At 35.8% G+C, this 23,792-nt stretch overlaps 1 protein-coding gene across 1 annotated transcript in view; it reads right to left on the bottom strand.

The window, feature by feature from the left end:
* LOC109048000 (leucine-rich repeat and immunoglobulin-like domain-containing nogo receptor-interacting protein 2) overlaps positions 1-23,792 on the bottom strand; it is a 231,775-nt gene that overhangs the window by 128,945 nt on the left and 79,038 nt on the right. Inside the window, exon 3 of the mRNA XM_042770082.1 lies at positions 12,005-12,093. The gene's annotated coding sequence lies outside the window, so the exon portion shown is untranslated. The remainder of the gene's footprint in view (positions 1-12,004; positions 12,094-23,792) is intronic.

Raw genomic sequence — 23,792 nt, forward strand, 5'->3', positions numbered from 1 at the left:
ATTTTAAACTATAAAATAGAAAATACAGGTGCATCTCAATAAATTAGAATGTCATGGAAAAGTTCATTTATTTCAGTAATTCAACTCAAATTGTGAAACTTGTGTATTAAATAAACTCAGTGGACATAGACTGAAGTAGTTTAAGTCTTTGGTTCTTTTAATTGTGATGATTTTAGCTCACATTTAACAAAAACCCACTAATTCACTATCTCAACAAATTAGAATACTTCATAAGACCAAAAAAAAAAAAAAAAAAAAAAACCTTTTTTAGTGAATTGTTGGCCTTCTGAAAAATATGTTCATTTACTGTACATGTACTCAATATTTGGTAGGGGCTTCTTTTGCTTTAATTACTGCCTCAATTCGGCGTGGCATGGAGGTGATCAGTTTGTGGCACTGCTGAGGTGGTATGGAAGGCCAGGTTTCTTTAACAGTGGCCTTCAGCTCATCTACATTTTTCTGTCTCTTGTTTCTCAATTTCCTCTTGACAATACCCCAAAGATTCTTTATGGGGTTCTGGTCTGGTGAGTTCGCTGGACAGTCAAGCACATCAATAACATGGTCATTTAACAAACCTTTGGTGCTTTTGGCAGTGTGGGAAGGTGCCAAATCCTGCTAAAAAATGAAATCAGCATCTTCAAAAAGCTGGTCAGCAGAAGGAAGCATAAAGTGCTCCAAGAATTCTTGGTAAACTGGTGCAGTGACTTTGGTTTTCAAAAAAACACAGTGGACCAACACCAGCAGATGAAATTGCATGCCAAATCATAACAGACTGTGGAAACTTAACACTGGACTTCAAGCAATTTGGGCAATGAGCTTCTTCACCCTTTCTCCAGACTCTAGGACCTTGCTTTCCAAATGAAATACAAAACGTGTTCTCATCTGAAAAGAGGACTTTGGACTACTGGGCAACAGTCCAGTTCTTCTTATTCTTAGGCCAGGTAAGACGCCTCTGACATTGTCTGTGGTTCAGCAAATTCCTTGACACGTCTGTGTGTGGTGGCTCTTGATGCCTTGACCCCAGCCTCAGTCCATTCCTTGTGAAGTTCACTCAAATTCTTGAACTGATTTTGCTTGACAATCCTCATAAGGCTGTTATTCTCTTTGTTAGCTGTGCATCTTTTTCTTCCACACTTTTTCCTTCAACTCAACTTTCTGTTAACATGCTTGGATACAGCACTCTGTGAACAGTCAGCTTCTTTGGCAATGAATGTTTGTGGCTTACCCACCTTGTGAAGGGTGTCAATGATTGTCTTCTGGACAACTGTCAGATCAGCTGTCTTCCCCATGATTGTGTAGCCTAGTGAACCAAACTGAGAGACCACTTTGAAGGCTCAAGAAACCTTTCCAGGTGTTTTGAGTTTATTAGCTGATTGGAATGTCACCATATTCAAATGGTGGGTTTTTGTTAAATGTGAGCCAAAATCATCACAATTAAATGAACCAAAGACTTAAACTACTTCAGTCTGTATGCATTTAATTAATGTAATACACAAGTTTCACAATTTGAGTTGAATTACTGAAATAAATGAACTTTTCCACGACATTCTAATTTATTGAGATGCACCTGTAGTTGTTATTTTAAAATTAATAATTGTAATAATATTTCTAAATGTTATGTAACAGGATAGTAAGGAGTGCATGATGAAGGAGAAGTCTTTAATAAATCCACAGGAGGGAAACACAGGAGAAATGCAAATACAGTACAGGTCAAAAGTTTGGAAACATTACTATTTTTAATGTTTTTGAAAGAAGTCTCTTCTGCTCATCAAGCCTGCATTTATTTGATCAAAAATACAGAAAAAAACAGTAATATTGTAAAATATTATTACAACTTAAAATAATAGTTTTCTATGTGAATATACTTTAAAAAAATAATTTATTCCTGTGATGCAAAGCTGAATTTTCAGCATCATTACTCCAGCCTTCAGTGTCACATGTAACATCCAGTCTATCACATGATCATTTAGAAATCATTCTAATATTCTGATTTATTATGAGTGTTGGAAACAGTTCTGCTGTCTAATATATTTGATGAATAAAATATTCTAATAATATATTTTCTTTACTATCACTTTTTATCAATTTAACACATCCTTGCTGAATAAAAGTATTGATTTTATTTAAAAAAAAGAAAAAAAAAATACTGACCCCAAATTACTGACCAGTAGTGTATACTGTTATTACAAAATATTTATAATTTTAAAAAACATAGCTTTTTTTTTTTTTTTTTTTTTTTTACTTTTTATTCATCAAAGTATCCTAAAAAAAGTATCACATGTTCTGAAAAAAAAATATTAAGCAGCAGAACTGTTTCCAACTTTGATAATGAATCATCATATTAGAATGATTTCTAAAGGATCATGTGATAATGATCCTAAAAAATTCAGCTTTGCATCACAGAAATAAATGATAATTTAAAGTATAATAAATTTAAAAACAATTATTTTAAATTGTAATAATATATCACAATATTACTGTTTTTTTTTTTTCAGTATTTTTGATCAAATAAATGCAGGCTTGATGAGCAGAAGGAACTTCTTTCAAAAACATTAAAAATAGTAATGTTTCCAAACTTTTGACCTGTACTGTACATCCACTAACATTGACGTAACACCTAGACAAGATTGGACAAAGAACTGAGAGACACAGGGAGTATGTATACACAAGAACAAATGAGGGAGCTAAATGAGATAAATGATAAACAGGCCACAGGTCAATAACATGACTAATTAAATAGACCAGGGAGAACTAGGTTACAAGGACTGAACCAAAAACACAATGAAACACAGGAGACAGACCTTACATGTAACACTAATATAGCTGTTTTTATTGTACTTTTGATCAAATAAATAGCCTTGATGAGCAAAAGAGACGTTTTAAACTATTTAAAAATGTTGCAAACCCCAAACTTTTGAACTTCAATACATATATCCTTACATTTTATTTATATGCTGTATCTTATTGCTACCTAAACTTAAATTCTGAAATTTTAACTGTAATTTAAACAGCTTTTTAATTACTTTCTGAATGGTGCAAAACTTGTTTTTTTCTTTTAGGATACATCTATCAATTACACCTCTTTTACTGTAAATTCAGGCATGGTTCAAAATGTACATTTGTGCTGTGATCTAACCTTTGCTTCTTTATATTTTCTTGGCCATAAGGTGTGTGTGTGTGTGTGTGTGTGTGTGTGTGTGTGTGTGTGTGTGTGTGTGTGTGTGTGTGTGTGTGTGTGTGCAAAAATCCCCCACCCCTGTGCTAAATCTCTTCTCACACTGAGGAACAGAGGGTAAATAGTGTTTCATTACTAAAGCAGACTTACTTTACTCTCACAGTTTTTCACTGGCAGACACAGAGCCATTAAAACCACTAGTCACAGCAACACCAGTTCAATCGAGCAGCTTAAGACACTACTTCTGCTTTTAACCAATTACTGCTGATTCAAGTTTGATAACTCTTAGTGAGAGTAATGATTTGGGCAATTTACAAATGCATTTATTTATTCATTTTTTTTTATAAGGAATTAATGAATATTATTTTATCCACTATTTGTTCAGAGTGCTAAGAGGACTAAGCTCTATTTACACACACACGCACGCACGCACGCACGCACGCACACACACACACACACACACACACACACACACACACACACACACACACACACACATTCATATATACATTTTGTAACTGAATTGAGACAATATCCTAACCAAATTAGATGAGAAATGATTCCAGCAACTAACAATCCATCTATTCCATATACAGCTCTGTGGAATGGGATTTTTAGACCAATGAGATTCAAAAGTAGCCAGGGCTAATCAGCACTACAAGCAGAAATAAAAACTTCTATTTAAGTCACACATTTCCAAAAGTGTGCTTATGCAAATAACACGTGAGTAAAATGTGTGATCAGCATCAAACTTTTTTTTCGACAGAAATGTTGATTGTCAGTTATCTGTGTGTTGTCAGGTGTACACATTTGCACTTCTAAATATGAAAAAAAAAAAAGTGTGCCTTTTCAATCAGCATGTCTAACAATGTGTTAAAGGCTGCAAGTAGCTTTGCACACTACTTTTAACCATACTCATATACTGCATACCTTTATATTAATTCATGTTTATGCAAAATGTATTTCATGCAATGCTATTCATTTTTAACTTTTAAATATAGATGTGTGAGTTGCGCAAAAGAGAGTGAGAGAATGAGACAGGAAGAGAGAATTGTTCTCACGGGCCCAGTATTTCCCAGTATGTGATATTAAGGCCTGTAATGCACTGTGTTCCTACTAATGGAAACACAGAGAGCTTGTCGGCACTGAAAAATGAGACACACTAAAAGCATATGGCAAAAAAGGAATATACAATTACCTGTTCAATTCACACTTATCAAAAAAACAAAACAAAACAAAAAAAAAACCCCGGCATACTAGCATGACAATGTAATTTCAATGTGAAAACAAAGGAAAGAGTGCCTTCACAGTGAGAAAAAAATACATTTACAAGCTAAAACAGAATCATTTGTCACCATATTTGATATTATTATATTTTTCAATAAACGTAATCCAAGTATGCTAGATTATACATCTGTTCTTTTATTAAAAGGTGCTTCTTTATTAAGTGCTTTATTAATAAAAAAAAAAAAAAAAAAAAAAAAAAAGGTTAAATAAATTATTGTATTTGTGTGGAGGTTGATTTTGTGCCAGTGAGATTCAAAGGAGATCCATAGAATCGTGGGCAATATGACCGATTACATTGTGTGGTATTTCATGAAACTGTATGAAATCCATGAAATTGCTGCATTTTATGCCAAAACTAGAATCAGAAAACATAAAAACCCATAAACCCTTTTATCAAATGACGAAATGAGCAGAAAGCAACAATGATCTGTCAAATTATAACATTTACAAATCCCTACTCCTGGCTAGCCTGGTCCAATGAAATGAGCAAGTTAAACAATGGAAATATCAACACTGAGTTAATGTTTTCAGATGTTCATGCGCAAAACAACCTTGTGGTACAGCCACTCAGTCACAACCAGCAACAGAAAACTAAATTACTGTTTTAATTCTTAGAAATATTTTCATCCTAATCACAGGGCCAAACAAATATGCTAAAGTGCATAATTTCCAAGATTCTTTGTCTTTGTCTTTTATTAGTGAACAGAATTTCCCCTTCAGCAAACGGAAGTATTAAATATGCATGCCACCAATTAACTGAGCCAATTGTGGTTTAATGTCGTGATGTAAAGTCCGCCTCAGGTAAACGATGTGACATGACCCCATAAGTCAGCAAGGCGGACAGCATCATGAAGTTCAGCTCTCAGTGACTCAATGCTCTCTGACATATGCTCTATGACACACCACAATGTCTTTGTCTCTTCATACCAGCAAATACACTGCCTTTAGAGGTCTCATTGACCACCTAGGCTTTTTGTAAGCCAATCAGCTATTAGTCAGTTTTTCTTTTCTTTTCTTTTCTTTTCTTTTCTTTTCTTTTCTTTTCTTTTCTTTTCTTTTTCCATATCTGCAGCCATTATGCCATTTTCATCAGCAGAATGGGGCACTTGGTATCTATATAGTACTAGACTATATAAATGAAAAGTGAAACAGTAATTTACTCAGGATGAAGGGTCTCTAGTACTGAGTGGGGACTCATGTGGACATTAACCAGTACAGTGGGCACAACTTTGCTACCTTGCAAATGACCCATTCGAATGCATTATCATAAATAGTAAGTGACTCATGCAATTATGGCAATGGCTAACCTCGGTTTAGGTTGCAAAATAATTGCCCTGTTGGATGATTGTTTCATAGTGGCCTGGTGCATTTATAGTCAAGAAAACACTCTTATCCCTGTTATATAACTACTGCTGCAGAAAAAAAAAAAGTTTTTTTTTTAATTTATTTATTCATTTATTTTTATTATTATTCAAAGTTGCCTCTTTATTTGGTGCCTATTAAAAAAAAGGCACAAAAAATAAAGTCAAAGATATCATATATAAAAAATAAAATAAAAGTCCTGAACTCTTATTGATACTGAATATATATACTGAATATATATATATATATATACTGTATATGTGTGTGTGCACACTTTATATAAATATATATACAGAGCTCAAAGAAATAAGAGAGAGTGATTCGTTCAGGTTTTTTTCAAATATTATGCAGTCACACATCGTGCAGGGTATGTGACAGATTTCAACTGCAAAGCTTCAGCTGCAATGTAACTTAATTTGGAAGCAGTAGGAATCATGCAACCAACCAGGTTAACTTTTAGTTAGATAATAACTGCCAACAAGTGCGCATACTGTTTATTAGGTGTAGGGTTCAGGCTATTGTTATGTCCCCCTCTGTAAGGTGCATATGGGTCTTCAAACCAAAGCACAGTCAAGTCTAACCACTTACTTACACTGAACACGTCATCGGCGCAACACTAAGCTCAGCCAAAACCACAGGAGCTGATCGCGGATGCTCTAGTCAATGCTTGTGTTTATACCAGCCATGCCGCGACACGTTTTAGAAGCAACCCAGAAGCGGCTCTCCACGCTGCTTTGCTAAAGATAGGCACCTAGTCTATTTTTGACGGACGCAGCATCCAAGCTGCAAAGTTCAAATACAAAAAAAACATGATGTGCAGACTAAAACACAGCTAGAATCTTTTATCCTTGGACTAAGCAATAAACATCATAAACACAATTAAACCGGACAAAACATAAACATTTAGCCAATTGTAGAACTCCATGAATCAAGAAAAAACACAAAAAAATCAAGAAAATCAAGAAAAGAAATTCGGACAGGCAAATCTTGTGTTTTTGCAAATCCAGTCGCTTTGCTTCTGAAATGCTCCTGTTGTAAATTGGCACCACGCGGAATACGGAACAAAACCTCATCAGAGCCGTAATGCACAGCAGACGTGTGCAGTATAAATAATGGATTACTCCTCAAAACATCAGGAGCTGTCCAGAGTGCTGAAAACTGAAACTACTTAGCTGACTGTGCAGATCCAGCAACATCTTTTCGGTTCACAGATTCAGTTCACAGGTTTTTAGTTTTAGATCATAAATTGTTTGTACACATAACACTTTGATTTAGGACAATTCAGATTTAGAAATATACACTAAATATGCCTGCTAACTTTCATGTAAGCATACTTTGAGTTACATTACTGTATTTAAACATTGCCTCTCAACATCACACAGTAAAACAATTTGAAATAATAAATAAATAAATAAATATAATAATACCTGTGCTACTGTTGATCAGCCAAAATCATAATTTCACACTAAAGTCATTGGTTGAGCCAAAACACAAAGTCTTTACCTATCTCATAAGTACACCTATACATAACTTTAAAAATGCACCCCCCCCGCCATTTACATCTATTTATAAAAATGCCTTTGCCTCCTTAATTTTAGCCTGTTTACTTTGATATGCAATTTCATGTTAGCTCCATTATCCACTTCAATTTGGCAAAGTCAGAAGATCATTGCACATGAAACAAACATGAAACTAACAGCCACTGAGAATGTATTCAAAGAATAATAAAGAAAACCAGTGGTGTGGTAACTTATCAGAGCACTACTCAGCAATCAGCCAGCACTAATCATTCCTTCATATAACCTTCACATTAGGTAGCTATTAACGAGGCCACACGTGCCAGCGCTGCTGAGCTGTCCTTTGTGACAAAGACTTTTTTCATTGTGCTGTGAAGTTGAGATGGTTTTCAAAGAGCTCCTGACACGGAATGAGATTGCAGCTTCCTTTCTTTGCACTATTTTGCCCTTCCGAAACATCTCTTCAGATCTGATGGAAATATTTCTTCAATCTAGCCATCAGCTGCTGGTTTCGCAAAGCTGTGACTGCCTTTCAGCCTACCCGATGGGGCCTTGATTTCAGAGGTATATGACTGGAGTCTCTCAGCAAGACTCATCTCTGATCTTCCCCTTTACCACTTTTAGTGCCAATTACAGTTATCACACTTTGACACACACAAATGCCTGTGAATCTGCTCTCTAATAAATGTCATCTTTATGGTGTTGTTAGGATTTCTTCTAAAAGCTTTTAAAAACCATACACCTTATGAGACATAAAAATCGCACAAATATGAGCCATCACGCCACACACCGTGAATAATCACTCTGAAAGTTCACACAGCAAACTGTTTTCTAGGGCATGCACAGTACCAGTAAAAACTTCCTGCTCTCATTCTGTAATCACTCTTACAGACATGACTTAATTAAACATCAGATCAGCTAGTAGAGAATGCAGCTGAGTTCTCAGCAAATTAAAAAAAAGAAATTAGGATGGCAGGTGTGTCTTTAATTGAGAGGTTCTCAATTCCAGTCCCCGCGTCCCCCGCTCTGCACATTTTGTATGTTTCTCTTATCGCTTTAGACATTTGTTCGAACATAAGTGCCCTGACCTGCGAAGTGGACATCACAGGATATTCCACCATGATTCCAGTTCGAAGTGAATGTATATGTTCCATTCAAATTGTATTGAAGTGTGCAAGATGTGAATTAAAATTGTATTTATTTACAAAGGTGTATGATGTCACACTTGTCCGTGTGTGAAGACGCTGAGCAGCACAAATCTTTGAGTGAATGTTCCGAAGTGAAGTAAAATTCAACAGATTTCCCCTGCTCAGGGAGTAGGGAGCAATGAACACTGTGTAGGGACCATGTCAATCGGAACACAGTTCATGCATGGAGCTCACTTCTAACGTGCTGATTATCTGAATCAGGTGTGTTAACAAAGAGAGACATGCAAAATATGCAGAGCTGGGGGGCGCGAGGACTAGAATTGAGAACCGCTGCTTTAATGGCTTAATAATGCCTCTATATTGGATATATTAAAACATACAGGGTGCAATATTTCCCAAACATTCCTTAGCCATTGCTGTGTATGCATGGGTGAAAAAGATGATGCGACTGGTGAGAAAAAAAAAAACAGACAATATTTCATGCAAATACAGCATAAGGCCAGTTATTTTTGGCCTTAACATCTGTTAAAAGTTTAAAAAGTGAGAGGGCAATTGGCAGGGAGTGATGCTGTTGTCTGCTAAATGTCAAAGTGAGCATTATATGTTTCTAAACCTGTTTCTGAACATCACTACAGCATTACTGATGAGATCATATGACTCTCAGAGTTGTGCATCATTCAAAATTAAGAATGCCTTTTAAATTAAAATATAATTCCTGAGAAAGAAAACAGGATGCAGGACTGCAATTAAAATTTGAATGCAAGAAAGTAGAGAAGTAAGCCTGGCTTAACTATACAAATGAAACATTTTGAAGTAAAAAAAAAAACAATAACTTGATCCTTCCAGTTATTTTAATCGATCTTTTGCAAAGACCCGCCCCCTTTATTACTGTTGCTGTCTGACAAGCCATGGTACTCTGATGCCACACATCATGTTCTCACGCAGTGAAAAATACATCACAGAGCACAGGGAAAACTTATAACGAGCTGACAAACAAGACAGAGCAGGTTATTTTTGTTATGAAACAAAGTCTCAGCTTTCAAATTGTGTCATGTTTTCAAGAAATTCAAACAATAAATACCGTTTTGTGGCTCTTTAATGTGCCGTGACAGATCTCTGTAGCATAGATCTCTTCAAGCAGCAAATGAACCGATCACCTCTTCCTCTTTACTAGTTATAGCATGAAATAAATATGAATGAAAATCAGAAGGTATCTTGTTTCAACTGCGGAAAGATGTCAATACAATACATTTTTTGTACAAGTCCACCAATGTTAATCTACTCTCCTATCTGGTTTGGTTATCGCACAAATATGGCAGATTCTGTGTTATGATTGGTCAGATTGCCTGTCAGTTAAACGAAGGGTAAATTTAAATTCCTATTCAACTTTTTGTGGAGTGTAGCCAGTTCACTGATGACTATAAAAATTGCTTATTAATTACTAATTAATATTAAAGCCCCCCCCCCCCATGATTGGTCAGCCTAACAGATTTGAGACCAAACTCACGCCATTGGTTGAGATAATGGTGCTAGGCTGATTTGAATGTTTAAATGAAGGGTTGAGGTTTAGTTGATTAGCAAGGCCCCATTAGCCCTTGCTGGCAGATTTAGTAGCTGCATCTTTTTCCAGTGACCTCCATTCAAAGTTAGCTGTGCATTCTGACTTAATTGTTTTTATTTAAGCATAATACATATATTGTTCAGTTTGGGGTCAGTAAGGTTTTTTTTTTTTTTTTTTTTAACTACAGTAAATTTATTATTGTGAAATATTATTACAATTTAAAATAGTAAAAAAAAAAAAAATTGTTAAATATGCTGTACCATTTAAATATACTGTATTTTATTTCAATAAGTCAATATCTGTACTGTCACTTTTTGAGTGACAGTACAGATTAATGCTACCTTACTGATGTATTAATTACAATAAAAAATAAAAATAAAAAGTTCTAACCCCCAACCTATTGAACAGTAGTGTACCTGTTCTGATACCATCACACACCCCAGCATTTACACTTTGGAGGTGAGTGAACCTACAAATGCTTACTTACAGCTGTCTCTGGATATTATACTGGAATCAGAGAGCATTTAGCATTAAAAAACACATTTAATTTAATTTCTACAGAGTGTTTTAGCATTCCGATAATACTGACACTGTAGAAAAGGATGCACACATATACAGTACACACTTATGCTGAGACTTTTATTCCAGTCATGGTTTTTCCAGCTGTTTCGCCTTTGAGACTTGTGTGTAATTGCAGCATGGCTGAATTACGAGGCAAAATTTAGAGTGCTGGCACTCCTCTGATGAGCCTGTGAGAGAGGAGTGGGAGAGCTCTCAGCATCTACTATTAGGAAACAAATGAAAGGATGAAATAGAAGAGAGTGCACAGGGAGGTATCAGGGAAGGGATTAGATGCTAAAAATATGAGAAATGAGCAACCAAATGCTTAATTTTAGTATGTCTCAAGGTAATGAGTTTTTTCCTCTTTAAACTTGTTTTCACAAAACAAAATGAGCACAAAAAAGGAACCACATGAAAAACAACTACTGTCTCTTACCTTCATGTTCTCAATCATTTCAAAGAGTATTTCTGCTTCATGTTCCTTGCTGAAGCACAAAACAGAAATGTGACTGGAACTGCAAGTGGCCAGAACGTTCACTGCGCCATGCTCCACTAAGCGGACGCTGGCATTTGAAACTGGACATTTAAACATGTGAAGATGACGTGTTTGACACCTCAGAGTAATTTCATCTCACATGTGCCCTTTGGGGAGAAAATGTCATACTGACACAGAGGATCAGGAGGAAGGAGAACAGAGGAAAAATAAGACTTCATGTGAAGAAGAAGGTTAGGCAAAGGCATTTAGTCCCAGTCCCGTTGTCACATTTACAAAAGCATTCACAGTTTTAATTGCAGCAAACAATCAACTGAGACTTGCTACTGCCAATACACCCACAACATAATGCTGTGAGCATGTAAGAAATATTGCTGCTGCAAATATAACATACATGAAATAACCCCCATATAGCATACATGAATCACCTCATAGCAGATCTATACAGGTGGAGCTGGGGAAGGTGGAGGGTTTCTGAAACAAGCTGCAACTGCTACGGTAAGCCTTAGTCATATATTTGAATGCTAAGCAGCAAGCTCACTGGCTACCGATACAGGAGAGAACCAATCAGCTGTGCCATGTGATGATGTCATTAGGTCAGATTGAGTTAGATCTATCGGATTGTGCCATCTATAGTTTCATGCCAGAACGCTGTATATATATATATTCTTTTTTTTCCCCCAAAAAATACATTCATTATATTGGTAAGAAGAACACATCACAGAAAAGGAAATATTTAAGGCATAAAAAATTAACAAGATCCAGATCAATTGCCTGAGAAGGGCAAGGTAGAGTTCTGTCAATTGCTCCGAAATGCTCCTTGTCACCAGGACATCTTTAATGTTGAGACCTGAGTTTCACTTATCCATAGAACATCAGTTCAAATTAAAAGTATCTTACCTGTCAGGCCTTCTGAATACTGATGTCAATGTGTGGGATAAATTTTTGCTTGCAGAAGACCGTTGCAACAGCAGAATTCACAGCAGGATCTGCAAATGAGATAAATGACAGAAGCTATTTATCTTACTGTGCTTGAAAATAACAGGCAGATAAATGTGCTTCATCTAAAATCCATCTGATGCCCGGTTTACACCGAAATGGATGAACATATTGTGGTATATGCTGACTTGAGAAGCTCCTGGACAATCGGGAAACATTTGACCATATGTACCGCCTCAAACCCATACTGACTCTGCTGCCTAATGGTTTTCCTGGGCAAACTACAGCCTTCTCCTGCTGTTTCACTAAATCGTTGTATCTTCCGGCTCAGCAACTGAACTATACTCTTATGCCATCTGTAAGAGATGCTGCTTCGGCCTTAGGCTGGGTTGGGTTAATAAGCGGTCAGAGACACTTTTATTCAGAATTTATCTTGTCTACATAAAAAAAAGCATATTTAGACTTTGGGGCCCACAAATGCTTCCTAGAATAAGGTGTTTAATTTAATTGAGCTATTTTAGAAGTTTAAAAGATGATGGAGCTGATTATCACGTTATAGTTTTATGGTGGGTCATATAGTGCAGAAGAGTTTCCAGTATATCTATGTGGAAGCCCTGAGCCTGTTTATCACAAATTGCCTTATAAAGACAGCTGGTGAAATTCTCCTGAGAAATACAGATAAGACGTAATGTTTTCCATAAGGTTATTTCCCATGTCAAGAGCTAACTAGCTTGCATTCCCTTCGCCACCATCAATCTTGCGTGATTATCCAGGGTGGGCTCTGTGCACAGCTTGCCTTATGCATCAGATGGTGAGGAACTGTTTGAGGCAAGAATATGGAATGAGATCATTATGGAGAGAAACAACTCCATGGCAAATATCTATTTCAATCAGCGGCTAAATGTGGAGGTTATCGATCAAAAACCACCATCATGCATACCGCTTACTCCCAATTGAGTGCCATTTTCCAACAGAGGGCTGAAGATGAATATATGTGGTAACACTTTCTTATGGATTACAGTATTCCTCAAACCCCAGGATTATGAAGATTAAAGTGCATTGCAATAAGAGAGACATTCAATTGCATGCCAGCATTCCCACTCAATATGGAGAACTGATGGTTTCCTACAGTTCCAGGATTTACTGTACATATTCTACTGTTAAGAGTGATCGACTTCCATTGCAACCAGTTGCATTATTATAAGACTGGAGATGGAAGATGGAAGCCACAAAGTCAGCTTCCATTCAACACCCACCCACCACCCCCACCCAATTTATTAGGTCCCTGAATTAATAATAATAATAATAATAATAATAATAATAATAATAATAATAATAATTCCCCCCCCCCACACCCCTTTTGTAAAACATACATTCTGAGATTCAATCATAAAGTTGGAGCAGAAATGTTGATTATGAGATTCTTCTTTCACACGCAAAAAAAAAAAAAAAAAAAAAAAAAAAAAAACAAACAACACAAAAACAAACCTGTCCCTAAATCTTTGAATATTAGTGTAAATTAATGTACGTTTGAATACATGCTGAATCACAATATAAACATACTGACAAAATGTTGGTGTTTACAAATCACAATTTTGTAAACATATTTAGCTATAAAGGTATATTTGATTCCTAACCTCACCAATACCTAAACCTAACAACAATATCAAAAAGCAGATACATTTACAGTGACATTAACTGTAGGCACAATATACTATTATAAACCTATTTTTAAAATACATATATTTTATTCATTAAAACATTTTTAAAGAGCAGGTCATATTGGTTTTTGAAAAATATCTCTTTGCAGTTTATAACGTAGCTATCCTTAAATGAAAACAGTCTGCAAAGTTGTTAATCAAAAAAGTGCATGATAAATAAAGATTGTCTCTCAAAAGAGAGAGTTGGTTCTAATTCGCCTTAACGAGTCGTTATATTTTCGAATCTTTTGCCTGTTACCGGTATACATCACTGGGTAACACATTTAAATAATCCCTACCTGCCCGCGAAATACGAACAGAATCTGACCTGCCCACAAACACTTATTAGTGTGTTTACATCATGTTTAAGAAGACACTGTGTTCAAGGATACCACAGAAATACAATTTGAACCATGTGTTGTGTGCATGTCATTTTACCAAGGACTGACTCTCTAATCTTGGCTTTTATCTTCATTGGCTTCTAATCTTCTTAATTTGGACTAACAAGCTCTCCAAACCACAACCTGTAAGTATGATTGATACATTGTGTACATTTTCACTTGAGTGCTCAAAAAGTGCTAATATGTGATGTATACCTAGTGCAGCTTTAGGTTTCCAGGTAAACAGGCTTGGCCAAATGACCAATTAGAGCAGAGTAGGCTTACGGAAGGGAGGGGTTTGCCCTGAACTTGCTTGGAACGAATCGTTTCGAAATCACTGGCAAATGACTCATTAAATGTATATTTTGAGAAAATTACAATGTTTTCTGACCTTAGATGCATTTAAACCTGTTGTAGGGGACTCCAACACAATATTAGGACACTTTAAAATACCATATGACCTGCTCTTTAAGTTTAGACTCCATATTCAATATTCTACATACCTAAAAGGATTCATAAAGCATGTGTAAAGCTGTTCATATATGAGAATATTACTTTTTAGAAGCAGTCAATACATTACATTATTTACGCTGGAGTGTCTATAATTCATTTTATATTTATGTGATTTATGTGTATTGCAACCACACCATAGATATCAATAAATTCTTATGAGATCATGTTGGGATAGCCAGGAGATAGAAATAGGCCCACAGGAAGTGGGAGTCTCTTTCTGTAGCTGTGGAGTTGATGGTTGACTCTGGAAGCCATGAGCAAGTCATCAGTGCAGGGCTCTCAGTGGCTTTAAGGCCTTTAGAGGGCTTTGGAGGCAGACAGGGAATGCCTGAGATTGATTCAGTACAGAAAGACTGCCCACCACTAGAGGATAAGTCATAGAAGAGACCCATAAGCCTACTATGCTCAGGAGAGTATAGCCTACTCACCCCCCATCTACTCATAACCACCCAACCTAAATATACTTGTTTCTTCTCTGGATTAACCATATAACGGTCACAGAGGTCATAACTGGATTTTCTCTTGCCTTTTTTTTTATTTGTTATACAAACAGATAATGAAAAGGTCTTTCCCTGCGTTACAATTCCTGAGGTGGGCGTTAGAACCGAAATGTGCTTCTTGTAAATGACTTGTGAACATTTTCTTCCCACCCACGAGCAAGAGTAATCCACCATGTGAGGATTTGCAGGGCTGGTAGAGAGAGTGCAAAATAGAGAGCAAGCCACATGGAAATCAAGGAGGATTAATTAGAGCACAGACCTAATGAGGATCCTCACAGGAGCGGACATTATCGAAGGAGCAAATGTGTTTAGCTACCTTACAAAAGAATAGAAGGAAGTAAGAAAATGGAAAAGAGAGAAGAAAAAAGTGTAAGATTAGAATGAAAAAGAAGAAAGAAATAAGGAATAGAAGGAAAAAGGCCTCTTTAGTTTAGAAAAAGACTTAGAAGTTTCAAAGGTATAAGTTGGAGGCTGGTAAAAAAAACATCGCCTTATAAGACCCAAGTTGCTGTGTGTTTCACAAAAAATAATAATAATAATTTAAATTACATGAGCAAGAAAGCTTTCCCATGAATCATCCACAGATTGTGTCACAGGTGCACAGCCCAGCTGATATTTGGAACAACAGCACAAGTGCTTTTATACAACAAACATTCAATAAACAATACATTAATATTAAATAAACTACATTTTACACACAATATTGCTGGTAACTTGGTCTGTTTTTGTTCTGCCATTACTTGTTGCACATCTCTGAACACCATACTGCTTTGGTGTTATTGAATCAATCAAAGTTTTTAACAAATCTGTTAGGTGTATGACTCAAATGACACGTTCATAAAAACTTAGTCTATAACTTCCAGAAAGAGATATTACTGGAAAATCCACAATGCACAGATTTATAGACGAGTAACACAATCAAACAAAATAAAGAAATAAATACATAAATAATGTGCCTGTGAGTTTTTCTAGGTATTTGCTCAGATTCTGTTTTCTGTCAACATGACTCAGCCTCCTCTTGTGGACTAGAGTACCTGCTTTCTAATGTCATTTTATACTTGTCTAACTATAATTCACCAGTTAGGAATGAGTGTGTGTTTTTGTGGGTCTGTTTTTCTCTCAGCTCCTCTGTCACTTTAATCTTTTTTCCATATTTTGTTCCTAGCACTAATAAAAATCCCTGCTCTTTATTCCATCAAAGCTTAGCCACCTTTGTGTTTCCATTACCGAGCAATAGATTAGTAAGCAAAAACTCGCCCCCTCGTCTGCCTGGAGAAATTAAAAAATAAACGCTTAAACGCATTTTGCCTGATTTTTGGCACGATTCACTCCTCCATTTGATTAGTTTCACACTAAAAAACACTTAGCAGTTATTATTGCTTGTGCTTTGCAACACTATATCTGAGCGCTGTTGTGTTATAGTGTTGTTGATGAAAGCCTACACCTGCAGTCAGCTGAGAGTTTGCAGAGTGTTAATGGAACTGTCTGCAGAACATTTTTTTTTAAACTGCATTAGTAACTTAAGAGTAACACTGTGGTTGGCTTTTAGAAGAGTCTAACTCCATTTACAAGTGCAATTCAAGGTATGTGTTTAGTTGAAGCAAGCAGAATATTATACCTCAATTGTGCATTTATCTACAGTGTAGCAGGCCCTGTTTGATGTAAATAGTAATGATTTTGTTTTAGCTCAGCTGAAAACATTACTTTTCACTATGTGGCGCATTGACAGACAAACTAATTGGACTAAAATCAGTAAAAGGTCTCTTAATAAAAATTGAAGCATTTGTGTTAGAAAGCTTGCCGAGGTAAATTAAGTGATATGGTGTATACTCATCTGAAACACATGAGTTTGCTTGAGTGCATCTAAAGAAAAAAGGAAGCTAACGACCCATTTTCTGGTGGTTAAGCCTTGAATGAGATAATAGGCTTGCGGTAGATTCTTTATTAAATGTTAATTGACTCAGGCTTAATGTTGTTTTTTTCTTTCAAAATGAATGTTTTTGTTCAAATTATAAGTAAACAAGAAAGGTAAGCAAAAAGGCTTGTTTGCCCGTATATGTATACATCTGCATATACACACACACACACACACACACACACACACACACACACACACACACACACACACACACACACACACACACACACACACACACACAACTTGCGGATCTAGGCCAATCAAATCAAAGTAGGCGGGGTTTACTGTTGACAGAAGCAGAGCGCGAAGCCTCAGTTCAACGTTAAAGAGAGCGAAGTAAGATAAAGCTGCAAATCATTAGTGAACTTTTAACTATACGTTTACGATATAAATGTTAAATGACCGACAGCTATATCCAGTGATGCAAACGACTCAAATTATTTTTTCTTTTCTTAAATATGGCCATTTAGATAGAGAGAGAGAGAGAGAGAGAGAGAGAGAGAGAGATGTGTAAATTGTTTTCGTCTGTGTCTCTCTCTACAAACAATGACTTTAGTTACTTAAAAACAGCGATTTTACCCCCCTCCTTGCTGAGAAATAAAATGTAGCGATTCAGTATCGATTAATAAAAGTCACGTGGGAGTGCTGACAACAAGTTTATGTGCTTCTGAAAGTTACTTTTTGCACAGTGGTTAACCAGAAAAATTAAAAATGGCACGTCATGTCGAAAAGGTTGCTGACCCCTGCTAAAGCTGAATCAGAGGTAGATTTTTATCCCTGAGAAATTTTTAATTATAATTGAATTTGTTTAAAGAGATCAATTTGTTCAGTAAACCACTGTTTAATATATATAAAAAAACTATTTTATGTTTAGTTTTTCCCCCCTGCTATACTGAAACCATACCGAACCGTGACGTCAAAATCGAGGTACGTACCGAACCATCATGTATGTCTATATATATATATACACACACACACACACACACACACATACACACACACACATAATGTATATATATATATATATATATATATATATATATATATATATATATATATATATAAAACATTTTTTTTTACTGTTTCTTACAGCTTCAAATGGCAAAATAGTACACCATGTTCTTCAAGTGCCGAAAAGAAAAAAGAAAGAAAGGAAAACTACATACCCTATCTTAAAATGTGTGTCTGGTTCCTGTACTAACATATACAAGGTGTTTTTTTTTTGTTTTTTTTTCGCCCAATAATTTCCAAGTTCACTTGCCCAAGATAAGTAATATAGCTATTTTTTTTCTCCACAACAGAGCATTTGCAATGAATGTGTTAGGATTATGTTAAAGGTTTATGTTTATGCTTTGCTGGCTCTTTGTCTCAGTGGTGTTGGAATTCACTAACACCTATTAGCATGGATGCATGAAGTTTGCTCCTTAACCGCTGCTGAGTTGATTGTTTATGGCTCATGGTGATGTGCCGCTGGCTGCTTCATTGTATTTAACTGTCTCTCCCTGACTGCAGCGTTGTGACTTTTTGTGGCGTGGTGGTTCAAGCAGATTTTTGTTGGATATTGTTTTTGGATTGTTTTGGACATTGTTTTTCCCCACTAGTACTTGCTTTGTTTGCACTGGTAGATTGCACACATGCTGATCCACACCAGCACTAGTGTTATGCTGTGTCTTTACAGTTTTTTTTTATTTTTATTTTTTTCCTTTTCAAGCACACAGTCATCATTCACACATTTGCATACACATACAAACACATGCACAGATGTACTCATGCACTCAAATCCACAAAAGCAGCAACAACAAGTTAACTCAAAAAAAAAGGGGGGGGGGGGGGGGTGACCTGCCCCTTTATGTATATTAAATAAATACTTTTCTTCCACTATTGCTTACTCACACCATAAAATAACAGCATATGCAAACCAAACAATGTACGTCACAAAGTACAAGTTCTGCTCAAATGTCATGCCTGGATGCTCTTGGCCAGGAAATGTCCTTTGTGATGGTCAATGTGTGCTCTTTACCACTGAGGTTCAGGAATAAACTTATAAGCCATTTGTCCTGTAGAAAATGCCAGAGCCTTCATAAGCAGCAAAGGCATTAAAAAATATACAGAGGAAATATCTCAGTACTTGGCAACTGAGCCGCAGCAGTTTTTAAGGCTCAGAATAATCACTGTGACAGGTCATTTTATTTGAATTATTCAGTGTCCATCAGTTTTTGAATGTTATACATGTTGACAGATGCTATTACTCTATTTACTATTCTATCAACAGTTCAACAGTCTTTCCTAGCATCCTTTGAATCCTAATGTCAAGGATGTCTCTATAAACTTAGGTTGTCATTTAACTAAAAAATAAAATAATTGAATAAATTATTACGCAATATGCTGATTATTCTAATTTATTACAACCATAATAATTAACATTAAACAAGTTTAATATTTGCTGTAAAATAATTTTTCATTAATGAATTGTTTTACCTGTATTTTGAATTACGCATTGCGTTGCATTTTAGGGTTAAAGGAAACGTTTGTAAACTTAATGGAGAATGTCCTACCAAGAAATCACCAGTACCTTTTCGGTCTGTGTATGTTGAGTTTTTTTTTTTTTTCTTTTTTTAATCTATATTGAATTTGGTATTGAAAACAGAAAGATGAGAAAATGGCACTTTTTTGTTTTGTTTTTTCAAAAAAATAAAAATAAAATAATAATAATTTTTACGTTCATGGGTAGAAAATGGATAAATGGCTTGAATATGTGATTTACATGCATGGACGGAAATGAAAACCCCCTTTCTGCTGATTGGTCAAAAAAAGATCAAATGGTGCTGTCATCATGTTCTGTGTGACAGAATAATAGTCCTCCACTGCTATAGTTATTAAGCGTGTATTACAATTACATTTCCTCTCTCTCTCATCAAACAACAAGACAAAAATGGCTTGACACAAATGGTACTGCGGCAGCACCTAGACAGGGCTTACTTCTGTGTAGGCATAAATTGATTCTCTATGCCATATATTAGGTGTTTATAACACTTTTATACACATTTATAACATTGTTACACTTATAATTCCATCAAACAAATATCTGACATTAGGAAGTTCTGGTAGTAATTAGGCATCTCAGGTAATTCCAAAGTTCACACATTCCCAGAAGAGCCAGCCCTGTAGCTGTCAGACAGAGCCGGCTCAGACAGGCATTCTGCTAGAAACTCAGACATTTGTATTCCAAATGTCACAAGCCTCTGCAGGGGATTTGGATTCCCAAATCGTGTCTATGCACATGGTCAGTTGAGGGCCTTCAAAACGACCGTCCACTTCTGCTTGAGTAACAGAGAGAGCTGAATAGACATACAGACACTAACTCACACATACAGTACACAATCAGTGCAGATAAAAAAATAAAAAATAAAAAAAATACAACAGTGTTCATATTTATCCATATTTAATTGATGACTGCTCTCTACTAAATCCAGATGGACAAAAGCAAAATCCAAATATTAAAGCTTAACTGTGAACCTGCAGATACAATCAACTCACAAGAGATGTAAATAAAGCTAGGATAGAGGGGCTTCTTGAATGTTAAATTCTCTTTCTGTCTGGTTGGGGTGTAGCCTTTTGCTGCTTTGCAGCTGACCCAATTAGTTTGAGTGTCAGATTTGCACATCATTATGTGTGACATATAATAAACCCTTCTAGATTAATATAATACCATGACTGCCAGGTTAGAAATGCAACTCAAACATAAACAATGCAAATAACAGAGAACAAAAGGTCCACTCTGAAACCACCTGCACTCATTTTAAAAGGTTTGCCCAGAATTCCACTTATTACGCTATGAATATAAAGTGAAATTCAAGACTATAGAAGGCTTTTTAAACTTTCTATAAGTAGGGTTACACAATGAGTACTTCATGCGACAGAATGCTACACTTATGTAACAACACTGCACTCATGCAGATCTTACTAGAAGAAAAATCTTACTAAATATTGTCCACTCAGAGAGGCAGAGACATAAATAATTTAAGGACTGACATAATCATTTATATTTAGCCTATTCAGTGTTCTATCTTTATTTATTTATTTATTTATTTATTTTTACACCATCTTGTCTGGTCATAACATGGCAAGTCGCCTACAGTAGTACATCTCAAACAGCTTTCAAACTCTGCATGCAAACTATTTATTATATTTACATAGCTGAAGAAAAATAATGTTTTTTCAGTCTCTCCTAATTTCTGTCTTTCTGAAGCTCTAACATATGACCTTTCTGTCCAATCCATCTCTCTCTCTCCCAGATAAAGTCATAATGTTGTCCCATGTTGAAAAACAAACACTTGACCTGAGGGAACTTCCTGAATTCAAAACAGATATGAATTGATCCAAAGCGTTCCCAGTGAGCCGCAACTGAACTACATGCCATAGTTTGTAAAATGTCTCATTTTCATTCAGTATCTTAACTAAACAGTTCAAAATAATGAAGATTCCATCATTGTTTGCTCAACTTCATGTCATTCCAAACCTGTATGTTTTTTTTTTTTTTTTAAACTAAACACAAAAGGTGACATTTTGAAAAGTTTCACTTTGTAGTTCCTCACTATTTTTCTGGTTGGAAAAGCGCACACAGCTAAAAGCTGAGCTCTGAAGAGCCATTTAGGAATACTAACAGCCTTGTATCAGTTGTTTGGGAAGATGGTCACATCAGAACCCCAGAGCCCAAACATTAATCCAGTGGATAGCCATCTCTCTCAAGTTGACAAAGGAAGTGCTGCTTTAAGCTTTTGTCTTTTCTGAGATTCCTCCCTCAGACTCTAATCTGAAACATAATCTTCAATATGCTTTCATTTACCATAATGTGACTTGCCATGCCAATGATGAAGCTGACAAAGATAAGAACACTGTTTTAAATAATAACAGATGATAAGATATGCGAAGTAGACGTGTACATACGTATTTGACATGAGTTAACAACCGTAATGGTTTATAGAAGCAAATGATTAGAAAATGATAAAACCTACAGCATTTTTTTCTGTACTTTTTGGCTGCAAGGGCATATGGTTTGTCTTGCAAAAATAAAGCATAGTTTTGTTTTGGCTATTTATTTGCATGAATTGCATATATTTATATGCTGAAAGTCACAATATTGTACAAGAGCAAAGTATTGACAGCATCTAACACTTTTGAGATATATAATTTTGAGAATTTTAAAAAACTCAAAGTGACAGAATCAGTAACTTTGTCCAAGAAAAACTCCTTTAAAAAGCAAACATATTAATGAAATCCTGATAGGACCTATAAAGGTAATTATCATAAAAATATGTAATATAAGTGAAACAGCATCAATGTTGCAGTGGTAAATGAACACATTTTACTCATTTACTGATGTGTTTGTGCATGTGCAGTGAAGGTCTCATTAGAAATCACACAGAATAGAATGAAACCTTAATGCTTAATTAGGTATACTGTTCATGTGACGCTGTTGAACATTATCATTACAAATTAATAAATCTATGAATTCCATGAGTTCAATATTGTATGGACCACCAACAATCTGTAGATACTTGTCATAGATTTTCAAGTTATTCATATTAAAAGTGATTTATTTAGATACTGTCAAGACTGTTATATAATATTAATGAGATGTGTATTTTTTTTTTTTTTTTGTAAACATTCACCTCTCAAAAATGTGTATAGTTAGATCAATGACTGTTGAAAGATACATCATGACCGAATCATTGATTTCTTCCAAAGGCCGGAGATCCATCTTGAAGTCTCTAATATCAGTATAAATGTGAATCTTTCTAAATAAGCTGCTTGGTGTGAGGATGTAGGTTGACTGAGAATGAATCAGTCCATTCATCCATCCATCCATCCATCTATCCATCCATCCAAAAATTAACTCTATAAACCAACAAGATTATTATTATTCCTTACTTAAACCACTCAAGACAGACAGACAGTGGACAATACAACAGACTCTGGCCTCACTTTCCCTCTGTTTTGTCTCCCATAATTCCACCTTCAGCTTCGTTGTCCAGCTGACAATTATGCAAATGATGGGCATAAGCAGACGCAGAGAACTGAGGAATCCATAATCAGAGTGATTTTATCTGACTGTGTGCAGAAATGATCAGGCAGGTGGTAATGATGATTAAGGCTGTACTCAGTTCGCAGAAACCGTGGTGGAACTTAATGGGGTGAAAAGCTTACTTTGAGCCCGAAACAAATGACTGGCCCGGCAATCAATAGGGTTAGTGAATGAAACCTAATGGCCTCTGCCTCACTTCTTATAATAAAAGTGAAGAAATGCATCGATTTGCCCCCTCACAGGTGGTTTTTTCCTCCTCTTATTGATTTCAATTAACAGAGCATTTACTGAAACTTGAAAGGGCAAAGCATGTTGTGTACGTTCCGATACTGTGCCGCTTGAGAGAGACTTTTAGCATAGCAGTACTACATTGTTTAGTAAATGTTCTGCCTTCAACTCGCTGTCACTCGCTGTTCACATCTATGTGTATTTGATTCCTTCACTGGCGTTTTCACAGTTCAGGTTTATTGTATGCATGCGTCATGTCATTTTTCATTAAACTATTTAGCCTGAGGGGAAAAAAACAGACCTCATGTGACAACCGCAGACATTTTAATGGTGACATAATCACCGCAAAATGAAGCTAAATAAACAGACAGGGTACAAAACAAGAAGCGACTGTGATTCTTTCGCAAATTCAGTTCATGATCAGA

Source organism: Cyprinus carpio, chromosome A14 (genome assembly GCF_018340385.1).
Source record: "Cyprinus carpio isolate SPL01 chromosome A14, ASM1834038v1, whole genome shotgun sequence".
NCBI classification, from domain to species: Eukaryota; Metazoa; Chordata; class Actinopteri; order Cypriniformes; family Cyprinidae; genus Cyprinus; species Cyprinus carpio.